We start from the raw sequence: 12,325 nt of genomic DNA, 5'->3' as shown, positions 1-12,325 counted from the left end.
CGCAAACACAGCAAACGAGTTAACGCTCTTTCCGCAAACACACGTCAATTCAGTATCAAATTCTCATGCTAGATCAAATCCCGCGCTCCTCCTAGCCCTAATCTGCCTTCACCCGCCTCCTGTAATACCTATGATGGGCGGGACAGAGAAGAGCCGTTCTCAGCTCCCCTCAAATTGGTTAAGCTCGTCCCGGGTTTTGGTGTGCCATATTTGAGCAAACACCGAGAAACGGAACCACTAACGAAGACTGCCGACCAAATGACAGCGGAGCAGCACACGCGGGTAGAGAAGGAAGCAAAACATGAAGAAAGGCAGTAGTCTAGCAGCCACGTGAGGAGGGCGAGCCCGTCAGCCCTCGGAGCGAGAACTTTGACTCCCGGCTTGCAGCTGGGCAGTTATCCTCCGAGGACTACAACTCCCAGGGTGCAGCGGGAGCGGCCCACCCCCGCCACTCCTCTCGCCCCTCCCCCGCCCCTCCCGGCCTGATCGGCGTGCGCCTGCGCACGGGAGGCCGGAGGAGTCTTACCCTAATGTAAGATGGTGGCCCGTCTGGCTGTGGAACCCACCGAAAGCTGAGAGTCTCTCTCTCTCAGCCGTAAAGGTCGGACTCGCTGAAGCAATCAGGCCCGGTTCTGAAGAGTTTTTTTCCCCGACGCTCGTTCAGTGGTCTCTTGTGAGGACGCGGCAGCGCCTGGAGTCGACTAAGGGAAAAGCGAGGCAAGGCAGGCGGGTGAGTCTATGCGGGGCTGGGCTTAAGGGGAAACCCGGGGCTGACCGGCTACGAGAGAGCGGAGGCTTCGCGGGGACTGTGCAGGCCGCACCCCCCTTTTTCCCCACCCCCCGCCTCATCTTCACCCTCCTCCTCCTCGGTCTTCCTCCTCCTCCTCCTCCAACTCCCTCTCCCCTCTACGCCACAGCAGTTAGCACCAGGAAAAGGGAGCGGAGCAGGCGGCGGCGCGGCGGCCAGCCCGACTCCTTCGGAAATTTCAATTGGGAGGCGAGGCGGCGTCTTGTCTTTAGCTCTCCCTCCTCCGTTTTGTAGGGGCAGGAATCTTAGGTCTCAGTCCTTTTTGTTTTCCCAGCCCCCTTTCCCTCTCTGACGTCCTTTCCTAGTGGCCAGGTCTCCCAAGACCAAAGCCATCACTTCCCCTCGGACCCGTGTTGCTGCTGCTCGTTAATCCCCCTGCTCATTGCCCACTCGTCCTGCTGCCTGTGTTTGGCTCCACTGCTGCCACTCTGCACTTAGCTTTTGCCCCCCTCGTGGGCTTGCAACCAGCCCCTATTCTGTCCGCCGCCCTCGAGCTGCTTCCGATTTGCAGGCTTTCCTTTAACTACATCTGTCATTTTGAAGCTGCCCCTGAAGTAGCCAGATTATGTGCTGCTCATGCGAACCCACCTATTTCACAGCTTTTTGGGAATTGTCCGTTCCTTCCCTGTTTCCTATACAGATTCTTTAAACATACAGTTCCAGAAAAAAGGATGCCCTGTGTTGGCCCCTGAAAAGTCAAGGAAGTTGGGGAGTGAATGAAGTGAGGTAGGATACTCTTAAACGTTCTGAGTGAAGATCGTTTGTTCAGACTACTCAAGAGAGGAGCGTTTTCGTTTTGCGTTCAGTGATCTATTTGTGGATTATTCGCTCTTTTGGGACGTGGTGTTTTTTTTTTTCCTCTTCTCATTTTGGACCGGTTTCTCCATGCTACTAAGCGTTCTTCTGAATTGCCTCTCCCCAGGACACTTAATGTGGGCTCTGATTATACCAACAAACATTAGCCTAGGCGTTTCAAAATAAGGTAAATCTGGCACACCACCAGATTCATCTGTGAACTCCACAAGCAAATATAAGTGGTGTTTTGATTATCTGCAGGTTGTGTGTGGGTTACAGATCCCTTCCATATTGAGAATTGGTTATTGACTAAGTGAGCTGTATTGATGTTCAGCGTAATTGATGACATATTTTATTTATGGTTTGAGTGGAAATTTCCTCTCTAGCTAGTATCAGACTTAGTATTTTTGGATTTGGGAAATTCTGTCTTTACCATTTCTAGCATGGTAGGTATCTGAGTAAATTGTCTTCTCTTGAAAACCCATTAGATATGTAAGCAAAAGAAAAATCGATTTTTTTCCCCAAAATTAAATTTTTCCTTTTTTCCACAGAGAGGAAGGAGGCTGGGAAAAGAAATGGCAAAGCTGTGTACATACATGCATTTGGTGTCACTCACTGTCATTATTATCTACATTAAAAAGCAGAAAACTAGAAGCAAGAGGTGGCTTATTATGTCTGTGTTTTGGCGAAAGCTAAATTGAAATGTACTGACTAATGGCATAATGGGAAGAAAGAGCCTTTGCTATAATCAGACCATTGTGAAATAATTACCACAATAGCAAACAGGATAACATTGATCAGATACATACATCTCAAGTTTAAACATAAATAAGACATTGTCTTCTTAAGATACATGTAAAAATGTTAAAAGTCATCGTAGCCCTCTTATGCAGCAATATTCCTCTTATTTGCAAAAGTAATAATATCTCAAGTGTAAGTACAAATCCCTTTTAATCACTTTTGCACATTACAGTACTGTTGTGATTTTTATACATTTTACCTGTAATACTTGAGGAATCTTCATTTGGCCTAACAGTTACTTAGTTGTGATAAATGGTCTGTTTTATCAAATATAAACCGAGGTTAGGAAAGCTGTTTGGAAACTTTTTTCCTTTTAGCAGCTTAAGTCTCAATTTGGGGAAACTAAATAAATCTCTACTCTTCTGAGAATTGGAAGCAATTTATATAGCAAACCTTGTCCTAAGTTATAAGTTGAGATTTAAAAAAAAATATTGTTCTTAGTTTGTCAGTAGGAATATATTTAATGCAACTGATCCAACTGATCTTCAACTCTAAGTAAAAAATATATTTCATTTTATTTGTAATAATGCCAGTATAGAAGCTTTCCACTTTGAACAAGCCTAACAGACAGGTTTAGAAACTTTGGCAGTCATACTTGGCTGGATTGTAAGCCGTGTGTTCTAGGAGAGGACTGTTTGTCTGACAGAAGAGAGTAAATGACTTTAATATACCTTTTCTTTTGTAAAGATATTTTGACTCAATAAATATATTCTCTAGTAATTTTCTCCATGCCATATTTTTTCCTGCAATCATCAAATTCTTAGTTTCAGCACTCTGAAATCAAAATGAATTTATCTTGGGATCTTTAGCACATCTCAAGAAAATATCTGAAGTTCTCTGATGTTTTGATAGGAAATAGGGAGCTGAGATTTCGGAATATTTTTGTATGGTTTAAGTTTTAAATGTAACATTATAAACATTGCAGCTTCCTAATTTCCTGGTTTTTTTTTTTGTTTTGTTTTGTTTTGTTTCATAGTTTGGACTACTTTCTACCAGTTTCAATAATTGAATTCTTCAGATGAATAGATTATTTCTATAGGAAAGTTTTTGAATATGAATTACTTAAAGTTGATTTATTATAAAATTTGTTTTCATAAAGTTCCATAGACAAATTTTTAATTTTGTTAGGATGAGAGAATTATATCAAATGGCAAAATGTAGGAAAATTATTTTGTAATGCCTTTCAACTGCACTCTAAATGGAAGCACTGGTGATAACTTGCAACTCATTACTTTGTACAAGAAAGAAGGCCTTCCTTAAGGATGAACTCCTTAGGGGAGTTTTATTTTAAAAATGATTTTACGTGTCTGAAAAAATATCTTCTCAATTTAAGCAATATGATTTTAGAAGTCTTCTCTTTCTCTCCTTCCCTACTCCTGGTTTTAAGGTGAAGCTACATTCTTTATTTTAATGGTTTTTTTTTTTTGGTTCCTGCAAGTAATACTTGATTGAATCTGTTAATCTATTTCAACTCACTGTTGTTATTTTTGTAGACAATTCAAGTGAAATAGAAAGTTTTGATTTGTGAAAACGTCAACCTCTGCTGACAATTCAGTTAGCTTTCTGTCATTAAGTGTAGTACTGTCTTGACTTTTTGTGAAGGAGGTTGGTTCCAAAGAAAAACAGTAGGGAAATAGGTTATAGAGATTTTTGGTGTTCTAGAAATAGTATAACTAGAACGTACTACATACTTTTCTCAGAGGATTTCTTAATCTAAGTGGAACTTGTAAATGGTTTTCATCCCACTGGAATAGCATGTTTTGGAGAAAACTTGTTAACACATTCTGAGAGTTGTAAAATTTTATGTTACCTCAGAGATACTAGGAATAATCTGCAAATTCTGCAAATCTGCCTATTCTTATACAAAATGTGTCAATATCTGATGTTTTAGAGATAGTAGTATGTGTTTTTTTCTCATAAGTTGAGAGAACAAATTTTAAAGATGGCATCATTTTCTCAATTATTTAGTAATGCAAGGAAAGAAGATAAGTGGGACTTTTAAATCACATATTTAGTGGTTTTCTGAACGCACTTTTTTCAGAATTGTTTTTAATCTCATTATTATGTGGCCTTCGGTATTAGAAAACATTGGGTGGTAAATGTCAACTTTTTTTTTTTTAAAGATTTTTAAAAAATTTTTTTTCCTTTTTCTCCCCAAAGCCCCCCAGTACATAGTTGTATATTCTTTGTTGTGGGTCCTTCTAGTTGTGGCATGTGGGACGCTGCCTCAGCGTGATTTGATGAGCAGTGCCATGTCCACGCCCAGGATACGAACCAACGAAACACTGGGCCGCGTGCAGTGGAGTGCGGGAACTTAACCACTCGGCCGCGGGGCCAGCCCCAGTGTCAACTCTTTAAGGGTAGTAGTCCAGTGGGTTTTGTCGCATTTCTTTTTCATAGTAGCATCCTTTTATTTTTCATCCTTTTTTTTTTTTTTCAAAGAATAGTATCATCCTTTCAATCAGAAAGTAGTTTATAGAAGAGAAAACTTAACACTCTTTTGGCCCCTTAGATGGCTTTCCCATAGCAGAGTTTTTCTTTTACCAGAAGAGAGAAATTACATGCTACTAAAAAGAAGATGATTACTTATACTTGCTGGGAAATCTTAGCTTTAAAGATAGTACAAGTACAAGGCAATTTGAATATGAGTTTATTTTTCTCCTAAGGAATTTGTGAGGATGATTTCATTCCTGCTAAACTCTGTTTATACGAGAGAGTTGTCCTGTTTTAAACTCTAATTACATTGGGTGATGGGCAGGTGATGTATAGCTATGAGGATAAACCTTGCTCTTTGTGTATGTCAGATATCTGTTCAAAATCAAATACTTTTTTAAGTTATGTTAACTAAAATCTTGCCTCTTGATTATTTAGAGCAAATATGGAGAAGGGGAAATCAAAATAATCAGATTGGTTTGTATATATGCCTAAAACCAGTTTGAAAAAAAAAGTTAAGGCAAAAATGCAGTGTAATTAGGAGAATAAAATGCCAACGTTTAAAGATAATAGGCGTTGTATTACTGCTTTTGGAAGGAATTAGTGAATGATGTTGTAGGGAAGGTAGTGATTGAATTTTGAAAAGTAGCTATAGACCGAAATAGCAAAAGGGTGGAGCATTTCTTAGCAGCAACAAACAGATACATTGTCATTAAGCCAAATATCTGAAATTTCTTAAGCATGTTTTTCAGTCTTTGGAATAAAGAGGAAGTGCTGATTTTTCTAATTATTTAAGAACCTACTAATTCACTCCCTGTTAAGGACAATAGGTGTCTACAGATTGTGAATTTCCTGAAATAACATTGGCTGATTTGGGTTATTGAACATTGATTGTAGCAACCTTTCTTTTTTTCCTTATATTCTATCTTTCACATTTTGCTTATGATTTTTTTCTGATGTTTTTGATTTTCAGCAGTTGTTTGGGTGAACCCTTTTGTAAATGCTGTAATTGAATGAAAATTTGAAATATAAACAGTATTGTTTTTGGTGGTAAGGTTAAATTTTCTTTTGATGGAGATCCCCTCCATTTTAATTAGATGTTTTCCCTCTAATTTTTACTAATTCTTAGGTGAGAATTAGGATCATGCAAGTTCTCTGTCAAATTAGGTTTTTCCAGAAACTTTGTTCTTACTCTAAATGGGGACCTAGGTACTTGTTGGGTAAAGAAAATGTGATGTATTTTGGTTTTGTCATTTGAGATGAAGTAAAGACATTATTAGTACTTTAAAAAAATAAACTTATTAATGTGAAAAATTTTAAGTATAAAAGTAGACACGAACCTCTGTATAGCTGTCATTTCAAAGATTATCAACTCATAGCTAATCTAGGTTCATCAATACCCCCACTTACTTTACCCCTCGTCCCTCTACTCTTTGATCTGCATTATTTTGAAGCAAATCCTAGTCAACACATTATTTCATTTGTACTAGAACTCTTTTGACGTAAACTATCTTGACTTTTTATCAGGATTATTCAATCAGCTTGTCAAATAGTCTTTGAGTACTTATTATAGACCCACTTCTTAGGAAATGACCCAGCTTCTTCTAAGAGTTTATTATCTTGTTGGGTATACTTTCATAATAATATAACTAGCACTATCCAAAGCATTATACAAATAATGTGTGGTACATATAGTTGGAGTCCAGTATGTTAGTTAGGGATAGCTACACTATAGGATAGAGTGGGGCTTCTCGGAGAAAGTGGGACTTGAATAAAGAATATGTGCTATCTGCATAGATGGAGCACCTCCAGATGTAGAACGTCTGTACATTTCAGGTAGGTGATGGAAGCATGAGCAAACACTTATTGGTGGGGACCAGCATGATGGGAGAGGGTTATAACAAGTCAGATCTTAGTGGAATAATGTGTTAATTTCTGGCAATGGTGTCAGAGAAATTAGTATACTAGAGTAGAGCTAGATTATGAAAGGTGTATTCAGTGTCAGGTTGAATTTGATCTGTTAAGCAGCAAGGAGCCATTAAAGGTTGAGGGGGGTGGGCAGGGGATGACATAATAAAAGTGTTTTTTAGGAAGATTGTTCTTTCAGTAGTTTGCAGCATATTTTGGGATTGACAGTTGTGTTGAGTGTGAAAAATTAATGATTAGGACACCAAGGTAAGAGGCCATCTGAGAGATGTTAGTGTGGAGATTCTATAGGATTTGGCAACTTATCGGTGCCATTTTCTCTTCAGTCACTTATGTCCAGAAATGACACCAAGGTTTTGGAGAATAGAGAACTGAGGACGTGTGCCCTATTTGTCTTTGTTAGTAAACTGCAATTTGTTATCCAAACCCTTCTTTTGGCAAGGAAGTGATGCAGGATTACTCAGATGATAATGTCAAAAAATTTCAGTAGAAAATGGCTACCAGTGTTTTTAAATAATTTTAGATATTCATTCACTGGGAAATAAGAATTTGGAAAATAAAATCTTTATTATATGATACTAAGAGATGGAACATATTTGTAAAAGAGAAATTTATACCTCCTCTGCTTCTTATGTGTGTCTGAGTTCAGGAGTATTAGGAAACTTATATTTGAACAGCCTATAACCAATATATATTAATGGATATCTATAAAGTTTAATAATAACCTGATTAGAGCAGAAGGAATGGCTGAAAATTCTGATGAAGTAAGGCACTAAATATTGTCATCTCCAAGCTTCCTTAAGAATGGATAAGGTTAGGTCAGCAGGCCAAAGAAGAATGTAGGGACGTTATTAAATGAAAGTTTATTCTTTGATTTATTTTGATACACTTTGGTTTGCAAAAGTATTGTTAAAAACACATCTGGTTAAACAACAGCCGTATTTATTTTATTTGGAAATTTTTAAAAGTTCTGAAGTTACTCTTTTCTTTGGTTTGGTGAGTCTTCATTAAGCCAGCTTTTTTCATCTATTGTGTATATCTGGATAGCATGCTTTCTTTGTTTTGTAAGGAAAATTTCACATTTCATCTTATTAGTGGGGGGGAAAAGTAGATTTCTTGCTTTGTAAATAGTAGATGAATAATACTGTATTGCGATTTATTCTCTTCCGGTTTCTTCAGTATCACATTTATTCTTTCTCTGTGGTATTTAGCATGTGGATCTCAAGGATTCTCACAGTTGAGTGTGAAAACATCTCATGCTTAGGGTGCTTACAACTTCAAAATTAAATTTATCTTAGGCAGCTGGCCCCATGGCATAGTGGTTAAGTTTGACTGCTTCTCTTTGACACCCAGGGTTCTCTGGTTTGGATCCCAGATGTGGACCTACACTGTTCCTCAGCCATGCTGTGGCAGCGACCCACATACAAAATAGAGGAAGACTGGTTGGCACAAGTGTTAGCTCAGGGGTAATCTTCCTCAAGCCAAAAACAAAAAGAGGAAGATTGGCAACAGATGTTAGCTTAGTTATCTTAATCCACCAATCATTTTCTTTCCTCTTTTTATAAAAGGTATGACCTACCATGATGCCATGGACTGTTTAGGTACTTTGGAAATGTTAATAAGGATAAAGATGATGATGCAATGTAGTACATTTTTGGGAAATATCTGCTTTTCATTGACATTCCTTCCATCCTAAGACCTCCTTAATCCTGGTAATGTGACAGAGCTATTTTTGACGTTTTTTTACTTATTTCTCTGGTCATGTGTACTATCTAATATGGTCACTAGAATAGAAAACTACTGCCTCCTTCTTGAGGGTTTGTTTTAACAGGGGCTTTAAAGTGTTAATTTTGGGCTTAAGATTGAATTGAGATACCCTTTGTGCAGGAGAATCTTGAGAAGGATTATGAATCTGTCTCATTGCCACCTAGTCTATGTGGGAGGAAAGTAAATATCAAATATGAAGTATAGGAAAACCTTAGTATTTGAGAATATCTTCAGTAGTAGCTGCTAGATTATTCTTTTCCCCAAGAAATTTTAATTTAATCCCTTGGAGTGTGGAGCCACTTATAAGTGTCACAGTGGATGGTGGGGAGAGGAGAAAATGGCTCCCTGCTCCAAAAATCTCTCCCAGATTTTAATAACTTGAATTAATCTCAAGTTATTAATACTTTGCGTATTTTTCGTTCATACAGTTCTTGGGAGGGAGCTGATTTTGTGTGAGTGCCTTGGGTAGCCAGGAGGACAGTTGCATTGTAAAGAGGCAGAAAATACAGTGGGAAGACTTCAAATTTTAATAATGGCTACTGTGCATTTTTGCCTAAGGTATTAATGGCTCTGGCTCCTTTGCTGCCTTTGGCTACATACTTTATGTTTTCTTTTCTAAATTAGACTGTCAGTACTAGTTGGGAAGGCTACCACCTTTAACCATCTCCAAATGAAACTAGTATCCCTGTCTAGCCTTGTGCATTTTAATCTCTCTTGCTCAAAACCTGACCATTTTTATGTCTTTCCTCTGCCAGAAGGAAAGGGAAGCGAGAAAGAGAAGAAAATGATAAGTATGATACTCCCCATCTGCTTGTGTGTTAGTATTATTCTAAGATTGTTGTATGGAAGAACCTCTGCCTTTCCTTTTCAATTTTATGTAATCAGTTATAAATAGCTTTGTGAATTTACTAAATGAATCTTTAGAAGCCTTTTAAAGGTCCTTCAGCCATAAAGTTGGTGATAGGTTGAAGAGTACTTGTATAAGTTAGGTGCCTAGAGGTACTTTTTTGGAATTTCTTGCTTCTACTAAAATCTTTTCTGTCATACTGGACCTTGTCCTAAATGTGAGTTTGTTTCCAAAAAGTAAAGCTATTAGTCTTTTCTTTAAGGTAGTTACTCTCCCTGCATTGTATGCAAATCTGTTTCGATCCTGATGAAAGTAAAATACTTTAATACAGGCATGCTAACAAAAGAACATTTGTTAGTTCTCTGTCACCATATATTCTCTTGTCATGCCTACCATTTATTTTCAGCAGCTTTGGAGAACTCTGAATAATATGTGATGTATTTGTGTTTACAGATTGTGCTTTTTATTATGTACTACTAAATTCTACAATTTTTAAAACTTGGCATGATATTAAAGGAAATACTGCTCTTCAGTATTTGGGGGAAAGGACTAATTTAAGTGATTTTTCATAGTTGAACATAGTTTTCAATGCCTATAGTTTTCCTTGCAAGCCCTTTGAACTCTTCCTGTTTTTATTTATTGCTCCTACTAGGAGTGTGCAACATAGTATGGAGTCAGACTGCCTTAGTGTGAATCTGGGCTCTGCCACTTACTATTTGTCAGACTTCACATAAGTTATTTTACCCTGTCTGGGCCTCCGCTTCCTTATGTGTAGGATGGAGACACGGATTGTTGTGTGGAATAACAGAGTTAATGTATGTAAAGTGCTTGGAATAGCGTTTGGCACATAGTAAGCGCTGTATAAGTGTTTGCTATTTTTATACATTTGAAAGAATCAAAAAAAATCTATTTTTGAAGATTTATCTTTTTATTCAATATGCTTTTTTATGTCTAGGTAGTAGTTATTTCACCAGCTGGAAGCACAGGTAATGTGTTTGAGGGAGTAATCAAAGGACTGGTCTGCCTGGAATTCTTTTGAATCAGAGAGTAATGGAAAATGAACCTGGATAGGTATGATAAAAAGTGATTGTGGAGTGTTTTGAACTAAGGCAGCAATTTAGATGTTGATAAGAGGGGAATCATTGCAATCTTTTCAAGTTTTTTTTTTTTTTTAAGTCAGGAGAGTGATGCATTTAAAATAGTAGTTAGGGAAGATGGTTTTGAGTGTCCTTAGTAGCATAGAATTATTTGATTTCATGTGGACCAGAAGATTGTTTTTTTGGTTTGTTCTGTTCACTGATTTATCCAAAGTGACCCAAACAGTGCCTGGTAGATAGTAGGCGTTCAATAAATACTTATTGGATGAATGAACCTTATGGAAAACTGAGATAACAGAGTAGCACAAAGGACCCTAATTAAACTTTTGGGATTCCTGCCTTAAAGGGTTAGAAGTGAAAAAAGTATTAAAGAAACAGTTGGAGAGGTAGAAGGAAGATTGAAAAGTTTGTCTCTGAAAACAAAGGAAGAATTTTTCCGGAAGAAAGAAGTCACAGATAGGGATAGGAAGACCCAGGATAGTATTGCTTCTATTTCAAGAAGAGAAAAGAAATTGACATAGTCCTGTAAAACATTGAAGGAGAATGAGAATAGAGAAAGCCCTTTGGCTTGTGGTATGATGATCACTAACCACATTAGAGCAATTTCAGTAGACTGGAATGTAAATCACATTGAGGGGAGGTTAAGGAAGGTGCTAAGTGGAAATTGTAGGTAAAGACCAGTCAGTCTAGAAAAGGACTGTAAAAAATGGCAAGAAGACAAATTATAATAGCAGCTTTCATAGTTATTGAATGTGTACTATGAGAGATTCTATTAGAGATGAGAAAACTTGAGGCAGTTTGTGCTAAATGTTCTTAAGTTTCATAGTAGAGAAGACTTATTACACACGCTGCTTCAGGGCTCTGCCACTTGCTAACTCTGTAACCTTGGGGAAGTTGCTTCATCTTTTTGTGCCTCAGTATTCTCCCTTATAACATGGAGGCAATGGTAGCGCCTATTTGATAGATCTGTGGTGAGGATTATATTATTTAATCTTTTTAAAACACTTAGAACAGTGCTTGGTATGTGGTAAACGTTTGATAACTGTTAGCTATTATTCTCATCCACTGCTGAAGTGAGGTAGAGAGTAGGATTGGAGGCTTGAAGAGAAGAAATAGAACAAAAAAGGAATTAATAAAATTATTGGCAAGTATTAGCAAGAACTAAATGGAAAGACCTTAGAACTTTTGCTCTGGCTGTTCCCTCTGTCTGAAGAACGATTTTCCACATACCCATATTACTATCTCAACTCCTTCAGACCTTTGCTCAAATGATCTCCTTTCAATAAGGCTTACCCTGACTATTTACTTACAGTTGGAATCCAGGCCCCTCTCCCCCAATATTTGCATTGTTTTGCTTTTTTCTGTAATTCTTATCTTCAAACCTATCAAGTAATCCGCTTATTCATTATATAACCTGTTTGTTGTAGATCTCCATCTAGTAGGGTAGGGATGTTTTTTCTCTGACTTATCCCAGGTTCTGGGAATAGTACTTGGTACATAGTAGGAGCTCAGTATATGCTTACTGAATAAATAAATTATTTTACCTTTGAAGTAGGATGGATGGGGAAATGAGTTCAAGTGCTGGTGGTGATACTTTTTTTGGAGGAGAGCCAATTTTCGGAGATGGACCAATACTGCATAGAAGTTGACTTTCTCAAAGACTTCCTCTTCTTTCTCACATGAGTTTTCTGAGTCCATTTTGGTCCTAGTTTTCCTGGAAATCACTTGGGAAACAAATTTACCTGAGGAAAGGAAAATATAAATGAATCTTTTTTTTTTCCTACAGTAATTATATTTTACATTTGATTAGATAATAAAAGCTTATCTTTGAGTGCTTATTAGATGCTAGGC

At 37.6% G+C, this 12,325-nt stretch overlaps 1 protein-coding gene across 10 annotated transcripts in view; it reads left to right on the top strand.

Moving 5' to 3' along the window:
• The first annotated feature begins 236 nt into the window (after positions 1-236).
• CNOT4 (CCR4-NOT transcription complex subunit 4) overlaps positions 237-12,325 on the top strand; it is a 136,094-nt gene continuing 124,005 nt past the window's right edge. For 6 of the 10 annotated variants that reach the window (XM_014839363.3, XM_014839358.3, XM_014839362.3 and 3 more), the window contains exon 1: positions 237-730. The gene's annotated coding sequence lies outside the window, so the exon portion shown is untranslated. Of the gene's footprint in view, positions 731-1,448; positions 1,535-12,325 lie in introns of all 10 variants that reach the window. The other 4 variants (XM_070514210.1, XM_070514193.1, XM_044779872.2 and 1 more) reach the window with 2 other exon arrangements.

The sequence above is a fragment of the Equus asinus genome, chromosome 1 (genome assembly GCF_041296235.1).
Source record: "Equus asinus isolate D_3611 breed Donkey chromosome 1, EquAss-T2T_v2, whole genome shotgun sequence".
NCBI classification, from domain to species: domain Eukaryota; kingdom Metazoa; phylum Chordata; class Mammalia; order Perissodactyla; family Equidae; genus Equus; species Equus asinus.
Note: the sequence above shows the minus strand (reverse complement) of the source record. Positions and strands in the feature narration are given on the sequence as shown.